Source organism: Schistocerca cancellata, chromosome 5 (assembly GCF_023864275.1).
Source record: "Schistocerca cancellata isolate TAMUIC-IGC-003103 chromosome 5, iqSchCanc2.1, whole genome shotgun sequence".
Lineage (NCBI taxonomy): Eukaryota > Metazoa > Arthropoda > Insecta > Orthoptera > Acrididae > Schistocerca > Schistocerca cancellata.
The window spans coordinates 10,316,667-10,331,876 of NC_064630.1; the positions used below are offsets into that span (position 1 = coordinate 10,316,667).

The 15,210-nt window shown below is 41.3% G+C and overlaps 1 pseudogene; it reads right to left on the reverse strand.

Moving 5' to 3' along the window:
* Window positions 1-12,747: 12,747 nt before the first annotated feature.
* Window positions 12,748-12,865, reverse strand: LOC126189268 (5S ribosomal RNA; annotated as a pseudogene).
* Window positions 12,866-15,210: the final 2,345 nt, after the last annotated feature.

Below are 15,210 nucleotides of genomic sequence, written 5' to 3' on the forward strand. Positions count from 1 at the left end.
GGTAAGGAATGAAGAGGTTCGGAGAGGAAAGGAATATGTGGAAAACACTGATAAGGAGAAGGGACTGGATGACAGGACATCTGCTAAGACATGAGGGAATGACGTCAATGGTACTAGAGGGAGCTGTAGAGGGCAAAAACTGTAGAGGAAGGCAGAGACTGGAATACGTCAAGCAAATAATTGAGGACGTAGGTTGCAATTGCTACTCTGAGATGAAGAGGTTAGCACAGGGAAGGAATTCGTGGCGGGCCGTATCAAACCAGTCAGTAGACTGATGACAAAAAAAAAAAAAAAAAAAAAAAACATAGCCTCAGACAACTTTAAACATATTTCGTCATTTTTGGTACTTCCGGATCCCACTTCTTTGCGTATTGATTCTTCCTGACTAATCTCTTAAACTTCAGCCTACTCTATATCATTACTACATTGTGATCTGAGTCTACATCTACTCCTGGCTACGCCTTATAATCTGGTATCTCATTTCGGAGGCTCTGTTGGATCATGATGTAATCTAAATGAAATCTTCCCGTATCATCTGGCCTTTTCCGAATATACCTCCTCCTCCTCTTGTGGTTCTTGAAGTGAGAATTCGCTATTACTAGCTGAAATTTATTAGAGAACTCAATTAGTCTTCCTCCTCTCTCGCTCCTTGTCGTACGTCCATATTCTCCTGTAACCTTTTCTTCTACTCCTTCCCTTACAACTTTATTCCAGTCCCGTATGAGTATTAGATTATCATCTGTATTATCCTTCCATTATCGTCTTACACTTTCTCTGTCTCTTCATCTTTAGTACGTATACCTGAACTATCGTTGTCGGTGTTGGTTTGCTGTCGATTCTGAAAGGAACAACCCCCAAAGAACAACCCTGTCACTGAACTGTTCACTGTAAGACACTCGGTGGCCTACCTTTCTATTCAAAATGAATCCTACTCCCGTGATACCATTTTCTCCCGCTGTTGATATTACCCTATACTCATCTGCCAGCAATCCTTGTCTTCTTTCCATTTCACTTCACTGACGCCTACTATATCTAGATAAAGCCTTGGCATTTTCCTTTTCAGATTTTCTAGCTTCCCTACCACATTCAAGCTTTTGACATTCCAGGCCTCGTCTCGTAGAACGTTATCCTTTAGCTGAATATTCAATCTTTCTCTCATGGTCACTTCGCCCATGACAGTCTCCTCCCGGAGATCCGAGTCGGTGAGTCTTCTGAAGTCTTTTGCCAACGAAGAGATCATCACGACACTTTTCCAGTTACAGGCCGCATATCCTGTGGATACAAGTCATGTGTCTTTAATCCCTTGGTTTCCATTGCCTTCTGCATCACTCTTACAAAAGTTTATTCAGCAGTGCCATACCCAACCGAAGCCGTTCGTTGACAATTAGATGCCGTACAAGTAACACCTCACGATAATTTTGTTTCCAATGGGCCCGTAGCTCGATATAAGTCGTGTAAAGACATTACGAACTACGTCCAAAAAGCAGCTTCTATTTTGAGATTTTTATTTGATCACGACGGGCCTGTTTCAGCACTAGGTTGCCATGATCAAGTGATCTGAAAGTAATGGTTTTGTTATATACCATCTGCCCTAGAAAATAGTATATAATGAAACCATTATTTTCAGATCGCTTGATCATGGCAATAGTGCTGAAACAGGCCTGCTGTGATTAAATAAACATCTCAAAATAGAAACAGATTTTTGAACTTAATTCATAATACTCACGAGAATGTTAACTGCCTAGTTTCAGCCGCTGTTCCAAACAGTCCCTGACACATTACACGTGATTACGAAGGGATGATTCAACAAGTCACTCAAGGCGCTATATGTTGCCTGAATGTTCGTCAAACCAGAAACGGACGCATGCACGCCTAACTATTGTTATTTCGAAAGAATGGAATATCCACAGCGTACTCATAACGAAGATAACAAAGCATCTGTGGCGATTTGCTGTTTAACGTACCATGTAATTTGGAAAAATGGTGGTCAGAGTAGGACGCTTACGACGTGCTACAATAAAAATATTTAAGTATACCTGGTAATAATGTTTCACTTTTGCCAACGCAAGATGAGGCGTTACAGTTATATAGATAAAAAGTACTGGAGATAGTTGGAGAGCTGACTAAGGTATTTCTAATAATAAGCAGTGACATACCCATTCAAACAAATTGCATAACTACTCATTCACTAAGGAACATTTGCGTTAATATAAACGATATTGTGAAGATGATAAATCCATACTATGTGACTGCAACGAATTTATAATATTTCCAGGAAGATTTCATGAAACATCTTTAAATTTCCCTTTCATCTCACTCTGTCCTTTAGTCTTTCAGTTGAAAATTGATGATTGTGATATATCTCATCTGCTAAAGTCTCAGTACATAGCCTTTAATACGTATTAAGCCACAAGTTTTCCTCCAAGCATCACAATGTACGCAAATATTTCTACGCAAGCAGGTTCTTTCACCGTGCGTCAGGGACAGATCGCTATTACTCTACTCTTTTTAAAAATGATAAACTCTTTGTCTTATCTCGTTGTGTTTGACATGCTAACAAAATGTTTACACATTTATCTCGTGTTTCATACTAGACATCATACTTTTTTCGTATTATTCGATCTTTTAAGAACGCGTATCACACGAGTAATACGAAATAAAGTTACAAGTTAGCACAGAGCAAAAAAATATAAAAACCCTAACAAGATTTGTTGTCTGCGTCTCTAGCAGACGGTACTACTTATTACGTTCACAGAATATTTACATACATATTGAAATACTTCACACAGAATTGTTAAATAAAATTGACAGGTAAAAGAAAGAAAATTGTGTTTGGCCCTTACGTGTTGAATGGTTACGTGTCTTAAGGGTATTTCAGTGGGTTGAATTTGACGTGTGATCACAAAAACTATAAAAAATGGCTACTTTTGGTCACTGAAAATGTTGAAATAAACGTGCTGAGTTATGTTCACGGTTACAAAAATCTTACGAAAATCAGTGAGCCCTTGTCATGGCACGAGAAACACCACACAACGTCAGACACTGCGTTGTAGACGCCTCATTGGTCGAATGGTGCACGCGATGCCTCGCATCACTTGAGAAGAGACCAAATGGTGACTCATCGGACTACACTAAACGCTTCCAGTCGGCAGCTGCCCAGATTCTGTGTTGTCTCACCCGCTTAAGCTGTGCAGCTGTGTGTGGCGACGTGAGCAACGGCCTGTTGCCGAGTACGCTACATACCCCATCGTCCATATGAAAAGTGCACACATATATCTTCGGTAGATAACAGGTTGAGGTAGAACTGCATTCACTGTAAGCAGCAGGCCCTGTCGAGTTGAAACTGGTGGCTGGTAACAAAGTGTGATACACTCGAGCCCGATAGTTGCCGGTTAGGATCTTTTTAGGACCATTACGTCGTGTCACATACCCACGCGTGGTATATCATTGCCATTGTATGTGTACAGTCCGCATCGATATACCAAAATATTGACCAACTCAAATCACGATGGGCGGGCACGTCACCGTAACTCGTTTCTGGCACTCTGTCACGAGACCTCGTAGATCCGTTTTACTCCACTGACAGCATACAGCCTCCTGGCACATGTACACTATTTCACTGCCATGGCTTACTGAATGCGCAGAGTCACATGGCCGTCCTGTAGCTGCTACACATTGTCTGCAGCGCTATAAAGTGGCAAGTATGCTCCATTAAAGAGGTACGATTTACGTTCCCTTGGTTAAGCAATCTGAAGTCAATTACAAGGGTTGGAAATTTAATAGTGGCAGCCATTTATTTACAGCTCGTACAAAATAGATACGTGTTTCAAAGTCTTACTGACCTTCAAAGTAGTCACCAGCATTGTGTATAACCCGTTGCAGCGATGTGAAAGTCCTAGGATACTCTTAACAGTGCCAGTTGTGTTGACAGTTCGAGCGGTGCGGCCTATTGCCCGACGAATTTATAGCAGTTCTGAAGCGAATGCCGTGAAGTGTTTCCATAAGTTTAGAAATCGAGTTGAACTCACGAGGGCTCAAGTCAGGGGAGTGCAGTAAGTGGTATAGCTCCTAGCAGCCCCATCAGTCAAACAAATCAGTAACAGCTTGCACTGCATTTGCTTGAGCATTGTCCTGCAAAATGATGGTCATGTCCTGCAGAAAGTGTCACCACTTCTGTCTCTAAGTTGGTCGTAGGTTGTGTTCCAAAAATAAACAGCAAGCCCCGCTCACGAACTGATTTCCGGCTCAGACAGCGGGTGTCGATAATACAGCGCCAAACTCAGTTGCCGTGTGTTTCTTGTAAACTAAATAGCGTGTGACTGCATTAAATGAGAATCACGCACAGTTATAGTGTCTCTTCTAAACAACAAAATGTTTCGCGTGTTAAATACGAGTATATAAGAAAGTCTTATTTTCGAAAAGGTTACATGTTGCGTGAAACAAACAGCGTTACCAATTTTTCATCAGTTCATTAGTCAGTTTCTGGTTAGCCAGTTTGTGTGTGGGAGGAATATAATTTTGAACATTCTACAAGCAAACATTTTTATGTAATAGTGAAAAGTTTATAAAGTCAGGTTTCGTATGCACAATAAGCGTACCTGTGACTCATGATTACGTTACTAAGTGAAAGGTTTTGAGTCAAACGCTGAAGATATAGAAGGGATAGTGACATCCTTCGCTCCATACATTTCTTTCCTCGTAGCTCTTTCTTCCTACGAGATGATTCCAGTTGGGGACGGACAGAGAACTGAGAAACTGTAAACGAGCCAAGAACATTAGAATAACTATTGAATTCTTATCTAGTAGTGAAGCAAAAAATTTATTCTGTTTTCATTTGCATACTTATCAATGAAGCAATCATCCTGAATGGTTTTTTTTTTTCAGAAATGACTGTATTTGTAAAGTTTAATAAACATATCATTCATCAATGTTTTATTTTCTATTTCTTATCTTACATTCTGTGGTTGTTTTAACTGAAAGGTAATATGAAAATAATATGATGAGATGAAACTTCCACCCCCTACGGCTGATGAATGCTTGTAGCCTATACTGTTGACACGATCACTACAAGCATTATTGGATACTTTTTTTTTACTACTGAAAACAGAAATACGATAAAATGTTTCATTATTTTCATGTCCTAAGTTCTATTCACATGATTCATAATGTAACGATTTGTAGAAAAAGAAACTATATTCTAATGATAAGAAAGCTACGATTTTGGTATATGTTTAAAGGTTACATTTAATATGCCGAAACATCCAGAAGTCAAAGAAGTGAATGAAGGGCCGCTGAAAATAAAGGAAAGAGCTCTGTCTTTTATCTTCTTCATCCACCATCACCTTTTATCGTGTGTAGCTTGAGCTGAGCGAATTTAACCATATTTGTTCGATAAAGGTTGTTTAAACCTACCTGTTGTGATGCCTCCGCTATTAATTCAAGCCATTACCTTGTCTTTTAATCTCTCGTGCTGTTCTCGCCTCCTGTTACAGGCAAAAATAGGTGAATTGGGCGGCGGATTGTTCGGACAAAAGCGGTCGGACATAATAAGTCCTTTCGTTAATTACTTTTCAGTTAAGTGCCCGAAGCCACCAGTGATATTTATTCCGATCATTTCCGGGCTATATGTAATATTTTACAATTAAAACTACGTGGGTCTGATCGGTTTTAGTTTCCGATCAATGACGTCTGCCGGCCTACTCAATGGCTTATTAACCACACAGATCAGAAAGTAAAATTAAAGAGGGCGGAGTTCAGTAAGGTAAACTGCTCTCTTAATGCAGGGAACTTCCCTCTGACGCACAACATTGTGCACTTCTTAGCAAAATTATCCATCCTCAGCGAAGGTTCCCTCCACGTCGCGGCTGGTCTGTTGTTCTACATTGAGTTTTAAACTCTTGCCGCTCCTTTGAGTAACACCTCATCTGGTTTTCATCTAGAGAGTTCAACACGCTTGATGCACATGTTTAGCTTGGGTTTCAGTACTTCTATTGTGGAAATGACTACGCACTGTGACGCATTGTTGAGAGCCATTGCCACAATTCTTTACGAGAGACTTCACCGTGCCATGCAAAGAGTCGTGGCCACAAAAGAATGGTTCAAAAGGCTCTGAGCACTATGGGACTTAACATATGAGGTCATCAGTCCCTATCGTGGCCAAATACAAGTGTGATTCCAGGAAAGCAGAAAGCTGAAAGCTGAGACATCTGTTCGAGAGTGGAGTAATGGAGAGTTGTTGTTAAGGTAGTCCGATGAATCCTCTGCGAGGCACTTATGTGTGATTTGCAGATCAGTCATGCAGGTGAAGATATAGATCTACTCGACTCATTAAAAATAAAACATTTCATATTTTCTATTCACTTGTTCTTTTGCTATGCAGTTGTTCTCAAACGGTTGCGGGGAACCTATTTGTTAAAAATATTCCAAACTTAAGTCTCACATCACGTAGTTATCTTTTCGTTATTGGTGATATTTAATACGACACTTCAAAGTTGAGTAACTTATTCGAAACTTGTTCGAAAATTTTACAGTGAATATCGACTGGTAATCTGGGAGAAGAAGGAACTGTCAATTTGAAATTGTGGCCATATTTCAAAATGCATCCCTAACCATTTGTAGAACTATTTCGAATTTGTACGCATTCATCCGGAATTAATCCCTGTTTTCCAATCACGAAGCTCGTGGCCATTTCTTTATGATCTTTAAAATGCCTCAGTCACTTTCTCGGCGATGGAAATTTGTTTACCAGTGTTTTGCTTAATTTGGCAGTGTCGAAACAAACAATACCTCAACACGCAGAGGATCATGTTCGTATCACTGTCTGACTCAAGGAAAGCAAGAAGATAGAAGCTGAGTAATTCGCTGCGCTGTTGTAAAACTTTCTTTAAATAAACGAAGTAAAGCCGTATCCCATGTTGAACATATAATTTAAAAGCACAGGTTTAGGACTCTGATGCTTTTTCGCTAGGCAGTTGTTCTGAAACAACCACAATCAACTGGGTGTCACTTAGACAGCTTCACGTGCTTAAACAGTCATCCAACCGGCGAAAAGGGAGCTGCAGTGTAACGTGGGATACGAGCCTCGTTTCGTTTCTAGCGAATCTCCACAATAGTGGAAGGTGAATGCTAGGTTTAAAAGCAGAGTGAAAAATCTGAGCCATTCGAGATTCGGTCATGAAATCTCTGGGTTCCCAGCCAAACGCTCTATCAATTCTTTTCTTTTACATTGGGCGCGAAATCTAGAAACTGTGCTCTTAGCCACTTCTTTTCGCCTAAGTATCCACTTGTCTAAACTTGTTTAATCTCACGAAAAATTAAAGAAAAATCAAAATTACTCCTACCTTCATCGCCACTTTTACCCTACTCAAATACAAAAAAGACATAAATTGAATTACTCCTCTTCAGGCGTTGCCTCTAATTATTCCCAAAAATTCTCCAGAGGCGGTAGGAACCACTAGACATCAAACTACATGCGAATTTGGTCACAGTCTCTGGTAATTTAAGACACCGCTGCTTTCTCGAGTTATGCCCACTGTTCTGTAGGGGGCAGTGGCACCGTCTCCACATCTTGACTTTCATTTATCGTAATTTAGACAGCTATAACGAAATGTTAGTAAATTATATACAAAAAACCTTCCACATCTACATCTACATGATTACTCTGCAATTCACATTTAAGTGCTTCGCAGACGGTTCATCGAACCACAATCATACTATCTCTCTACCCTACCACTCCCGAACAGCGCGCGGGAAAAACGAACACCTAGACCTTTCTTTTCGAGCTCTGATTTCTCTTATTTTATTTTATTGATCATTCCTACCCATGTAGGTTGGGCTCAACAAAATGTTTTCGATTTCGGAAGAAAAAGTTGGTGACTGAAATTTCGTAAATAGATCTCGCCGCGAGGAAAAACTTCTTTGCTTTAATGACTTCCATCCCAACTCGCGTATCATAGCTGCCACACTCTCTCCCCTATTACGTGATAATACAAAACGAGCTGCCCTTTTTTGCACCCTTTCGATGTCCTCCGTCAATCCCACCTGGTAAGGATCCCACACCGCGCAGCAATATTCTAACAGAGGACGAACGAGTGTACTCTAAGCTGTCTCTTTAGTGGAGTTGTTTCATCTTCTAAGTGTCCTACCAATGAAACGCAACCTTTGACTAGCCTTCCCCACAATATTATCTATGTGGTCTTTCCAACTGAAGTTGTTCGTAATTTTAGTTGAATTGACAGCCTTGAGAATTGTACTATTTATCGAGTAATCGAATTCCAACGGATTTCTTTTGGAACTCTTGTGGATCACCTCACACTTTTCGTTATTTAGCATCAACTGCTACCTGCCACACCATACAGCAATCTTTTCTAAATCGCTTTGCAACTGATACTGGTCTTCGGATGACCTTACTAGACGGTAAATTACAGCATCACCTGCGAACAACCTAAGAGAACTGCTCAGATTTTCACCCAGCTCATTTATATAGATCAGGAACAGCAGAAGTCCCAGGGCGCTTCCCTGGGGAACACCTGATATCACTTCAGTTTTACTCGATGATTTGCCTTCTATTACTACGAACTACGACCTTCCTGACAGGAAATCACGAATCCAGTCGCACAACTGAGACGATACCCCATAGGCCCGCAGCTTGATTAGAAGTCGCTTGAGAGGAAGGTGTCAAAAGCTTTCCGGAGATCTAGAAATACGGAATCAACTTGAGATCCCCTGTCGATAGCGGCCATTACTTCGTGCGAATAAAGAGCTAGCTGCGTTGCACAAGAACGATGTTTTCTGAAACCATGCTGATTACGTAGCAATAGATCGTTCCCTTTGAGGTGATTCATAATGTTTGAATACAGTATATGCTCCAAAACCCTTCTGCAAACCGATGTCAATGATATAGGTCTGTAGTTCGATGGATTACTCCTACTACCCTTCTTAAACACTTGTGCGACCTGCGCAATTTTCCAATCTGTAAGTACAGATCTATCGGTGAGCGAGTGGTTGTATATGATTCCTAAGTAGGGAGCTATTGTGTCAGCGTAATCTGAAAGGAACCTAATCGGTATAAAATCTGGACCTGAAGACTCCCCCGTATCAAGCGATTCGAGTTGCTTCGCAATCCCTAAGCTATCTACTTCTAAGAAACTCATGCTAGCAGCTGTTCGTTTCAAATTCTGGAATATTCCATTCGTCTTCCCTGGTGAGGGAATTTCGGAAAACTGCGTTCAACAACTCCGCTTTAGCGGCACAGTCGTCGGTAACAGTACCATCGGCACAGCGCAGCGAAGGTATTGACTGCGTCTTGCCGCTTGTGTACTTTACATACGACCAGAATTTCTTCGGATTTTCTACCAAATTTCGAGACAATGTTTCGTTGTGGAACCTATTAAAGGCATCTCGCATTGAAGTCTGTGCCAAATTTCGCGCATCTCGTGGATCAACGTAACTGTTAGTCAAAATCGGCTCGAAATCCCTACTGGAGTTCTTGAGATTAGCCGGCACATACAGACGGTCCCTAGAAGGCGACTTCATTTTTTATTGTGTAGAGATAAGAATGAGTTGGAAGATCTTACATTATTATACAAATCTCAATATCAAGGACGGAAAGGGAAGCGGCTGGTCGCCTCCTGTTAGTAAAAAAAAAAAAAAAAAAATCGTTGAAATGGCTCTGAGCACTATGTGATTTAACATCTGAGATCATCAGTACCCTATAACTTAGAAATACTTAAACCTAACTAACCTAAGGACATCACACACATCCATGCCCGAGGCAGGATTCGAACCGGCGACCGTAGCGGTTGCGCAGTTGCAGACTGAAGCGCCTGGAACCGCTCGGCTGCTCCGGACGGCCTTATTAGTAAAAATCATCTATGTTATTCACCTATAAACATTTTAGGAAACCATTTGAAATTTAATTCAAGACGTCTGAATGACACACACGAGCCTGAACCGTGTTTAATTGAGCAGCTCCCCAATGTACTATACTGACAATAATAATTCAACCGCTCAGTACTAAGGGAGTTGTTGTCATATATATAATACCCAGTCACTTCAGTGAAACAAGTCCGCTGCAGTGAACGCACAGATTTTACCAGGAGAAAAGACCTAAACATCGGTTTCGAAACCAGCAAATCTATAGTAAAAACATTCGATTCTTATTAAAAATTTATGTTGGAGACTGTTGTATTTGTAGAGTTGTGTTTGTGGATATGCACACGAAATCTATTGTCTTGAGCTCACTTGAATGCACACTGGGTTTTGTCTTACAAAAGCTTGCCTTTTGTAACATAGATCATGAAGGATTTTCTGCCAAAAGTCAAGTCTTTAGGCAAAATGTTATTTGCTTTAGGGTTATGTAAACCACTCCTGAGAAAGAAGTAAACTCATCATCTATACGAAAACACTCAGGCAGTCAGACATGAACAATTCTTAAATTAAAAATCACATAATATTTGTTAAAGCAGTTATTTCATTTCCTCATTAGGAAATTTTGAGAATACACGTAAGTCTAGTACACCAACCTCAGTAATTCTAAGTACACGTTTGCACCTCCGTCATTTGTCCAGGTACTTTGTATGTATACTCTACAAGCTTAAAAACCATTTCAGTGCTGCCTAACTTCTTCACAACAGATATAGTGTCGACAGAACAACCCTAATAAACATACATGAGTAATCCACTGGCTGTAAGATTTCAGTGTGGTGGGTAACACATTTCTAAGTGTACGTACAAAGGGATTCTTATGCCGGCATAAGCTTCCGAATTACGTTTGCTTGTCATGTACAGCAGAACGATATAACAAAGCAGTTGTCAACTGCATTTTTTATGGATTTAATAACGAACGCTCCGCACCCCATTCGCGTTACCACACGTGTCCTGCTTGCGCGCCGCCCTAAATCCTAAGGGCGAACGACAATACGCCTGTATTGTTCCCCTTGCCATCCTACCGCCTCACCCTACCCACATCCCATACCAGCGACACCCGACGTTTATTAATCTAGTTGACGTGTATCATCGTGAAATCTGTAGAATGAGCTTCACTGTTACTGCAGTATGAAAGTACTCCGCTAGCGCGATAAGACCAGAGAGATTTTGTTGTTGCCTTCCATAAGGGTCCTAACAAAAACGACACGGGTTTTAGTGAATCGTTACTTTCACTTATACTGTTTTCCTATTAGGTATCCTCGGAAATTAAAAATACCAGATATACCACTATAGTCGAAATCACTTGCGACATACAATTAGGGTACATGGAATCAGTTTTTGGATGAGAAAATCGATTTTTGGGAAAATTAATTTTCTAAAAATATTTTCTCCTATTTAGAATTATGTGCAAAGTATTGAGATGACGTTCATTGAAGTACTTTAAATCTTTTTTTAATAATTCCAGCACTCGATGTTCCTCACCGTGTTGATGAGACACGAAACATGCCTGATATACACCGCCTTGCCAGAGATGTAAATGAACACAAAGGAGTTATCTTTTCTGTTGGCTACAGTTCAAGATAGTTTACAGTCGATTGTAACATTTGTATTGTTTCCTTTGTGAGTAAATCCAAGTGGTTTCTATGAAAGTCATATCCAGTGGTCATTGAATTTTCTTCCCTTCATGTCAAGACTTAGTCTGAAGGTATTTAAAAAGCTTGTACATTGGCACAAAGAAGTAAAGTGTACACATAATTCGTCTGTTTCGTCGCCTACATCAGTATTTGAAGTCGCAGTCCCAGTAGGGCTGCCACAGCGTCTAACATCTAGAGGGGTAGTGGTTCGTTGACAGATGCTGTTGCCACTTGTAACACCTCCGATTTATGTTTCCCGCTCAATCGGGATCAGATAACAGCCCAAATAATTATTAATTAATGTGACCGTGTACCTAATGGGGCTGGCAATCGGAATTGACTGCTACGGAGTTGTTACTTTCCAGTCTGTCCTTCTCAAATGCTGTAATAATGAAATGTCTGGTAACAAGAAGCACACCAACACAGTTTCACTAATCAAGAACCTATATTCGTTCCAAAAACACAAAAAAAAAGGAGACAGCCACTGCCTTCGTCATACACATCTAATTACGGCTAATCTCAGCACAGGCTTCTTCGTTATTCATTATCGTCACACGCTGATCCAATCACTGCAATCCAACACTGCAATCCAAAATGATGCCGGCGCGGTAGACGCGAAACCAAAATATCGGCACTCAAATATCACTGATTACTCTCGTAATTATACTTCTTCACTTTCCCCGTATTATTCTAGCACAATGGGGTTAAACCGCGGCGATGGCCACTCCCCTTGTCGGTGAAACCTTGCATTACCACAACTGCTGGCTTCCGCACAGCTCGGCCCGCAACATGGGACTGACTCAACTCTACACTCGCTCTCGCAACACGACACAATCGATTATTTGCCCTATCGACCTGCGCCGAGTGCAAACTTATAGTAAGGGCCTACGGACCCCTTACACACTGCACCTGAAAGTGCTTCAAAAACAAAACTGGCTGGAACTGAAGAACAATACAAGAAACTAAATTCAAGAAACTACCAAACTAAACTCCTCCCGAACAGGCCATAAAGGCCCAACGGTACCGACCGGCCGCCGTGTCATCCGCATCTCACAGGCGTCATTAGATGCGGATATGGAGCGGCATGTGGTCAGCACACCGCTCTCCCGGCCGTATGTCAGTTTCCGAGACCGGAGCCGCTACTCCTCCATCAAGTAGCTCCTCAGTTTGCCTCACAAACACCACTTGCCAATAGCGCTCGGCAGACCGGATGGTCACCCATCCAAGTGCTAGCCCAGTCCGACAGCGCTTAACTTCGGTGACCTGACGGGAACCGGTGTTACCACTGCGGCAATGCCGTTGGAAAACTAAATTCTGGGACTACAAAATATAGCATAATTAATGTGCCTTTATTACCGGATGTTTTGGAGAACAATGTGGAAAATCTGGTGTTTCACTGCAAACAAACACATGTAGGGCTTGCTTATGAATTAAAGTCGACTTACAATTTCTGCCAACACAGTGTTACTTTTTTGAGTTCCTCTTATGTTACTTGAGATACAGATAAAATATGGTATAAATATAACACTAGTCTATGGATTATGGTCGGTAGGTAGGGCAGAGCTGCAGCTGCCCCGTTACGTGATGAACCTCCCAGCTTCACCCTAAGAGTTCGACAAACACTTCCGTTGCAATAATCTCTGCTGTTGGAGACGTAGCACAGGAAAACTCGAAAGATGCTGTAGAAGGGGCTGTTGTTGAAAACGACAATAACAGGGACTAGTCCATAGCTTTGGTGTGAGGGGCCAAAGAGAGGCCACACATCACTAAATGTTGTTGTAACAGCTACAAGTGTGGACATTTCCCAGGCACGTGATGTGGCAACATCATAGAATGAAGGCTTTCACGACCGGATGGTATAGCTGCCGGTAAACCTTTCGGGATGTGAGGTTATGGTCCAGCGCTGTCCTGGACGAAACGTCAGGAACAGAAGAGTTTCTTGAACCGCGACCTCATATCCCGAAAATTTTACCAGAAGCGATGTGGCAACACTTTTCAAGAATTGCAGATGCAAGAATAAAATGAAAAATAGACATGAAGAAGAGTGAATAGCAAATTAGTATGTTTCAAATGGTGGTATGGAAGTTGCTGGGGTGGGATTTATCCACGCTCAGTAAAATTGCACAGTGTTAAATACGTGAATAATTTTTTATATAATGACTCAAAGGCAATCAGAGAAATTGAGGGATGAGGCCATACGGGAACAACGTGAATATTGGCAAGCTGGAGGACATTGGCCACGTTCAGAAAAGGATGGCGTGAAAGGCAAGAAACTCAGGAATGGAAAAACTTTAGATGGGAAAAATCAGACCAAATCCAGAAGCGTTATGGTCTGTCAATTAGACTCAGGATACATCAGATGCAGAATTAATTATGAGTACAACCTGGGCACTGTTTTTTTCACACAGCTTCAAGCAATGTGAATTCCCAATATGGGCTATGTTCTAAAGGAGAAGACAGTGGATGTAGTAACAACAGTGGCAAGGTAACTAAACAACAATACAATCACTCTCATCATTCGTCAACTGCCATAATGGACGAAACAAAACTCATACTCCGATACTTCGCAATATAAGTCTACTAAAGATATGTCTTCATGATGGAGTCAGAATTCAGATGAGTGTGTGAATCTTATGATATGGAGCAGGCTACCTAAAATGTGTTTGTGGGTATAAACACTCATCACTTGGGCGTTTACGATGGTGAATCGCCATTCAGTCGAGGCAATATAACGGAATGCAAAGTTTTGCATAAGATGGGTTCTGTGTACCATTACGAACTGCAGCAGCTATGATTTGTTTACACAAAGACTCAGGTATTCAGATAATGCAGAAAAATTTGTTTAAAGATGGCTAGCGCAACATAGGAGAGCCATCAAGATGAAGCTATTGAACAATTCAGATGATACTAGCTATACTATCGGTTAGCCTGTCAGTGAGAGAACACCGCGTGTTCCTGTTGCTAATAGTGCAAGTACACCGTTCGTTTATTACATATTTTTACGATATTCAAACAGGAGCGACTTATAATCAGTTACCTGTGTAGTTACTAGTATAGTTTTGTAATTTATTGCGTGTTTGAGTGCTTACTAGGCACAAACTTTTATTTTAAAAACAGTGTAGTGTAAATAAAGTACCGCCATTGCTATCGACTCTCGTATCGACCCGATTATCGTGCAGGCTTTTGCTTGTTTTGGTTCAAATGGATCTGAGCACTATGGGACTTAACATCTGAGGTCATCAGTCCCCTAAAACTTAGAACTACTTAAACCTAACTAACCTAAGGACATCAAACACATCCATGCCCGAGGCAGGATTGGAACCTGCGACCGTAGCGGTCGCGTGGTTCCAGACTGAAGCACCTAGAACCGCTCGGCCACACAGGCCGGCTGTTTGTTTTGATTAGAACAGCTCAGTGTCGGTTATACCGTCAGTGAGAGAGCCGCTCGAGTTCCTGCTGTTAATAAGGCCACTACACCGTTCGTTTATTACATATTTTTTGGAGTTTCAGCCAGGAGCGTATTCACTAATGGATAGGCACTGTTATTGCTATGTACAGATGCGAGCTGAATTGGCGACCCTTCGCTCACAACTACAGCCGGTGTTGGCTTCTGTCACACAGCTAGAGGCTGTTGCCGAGGGGCGTCACT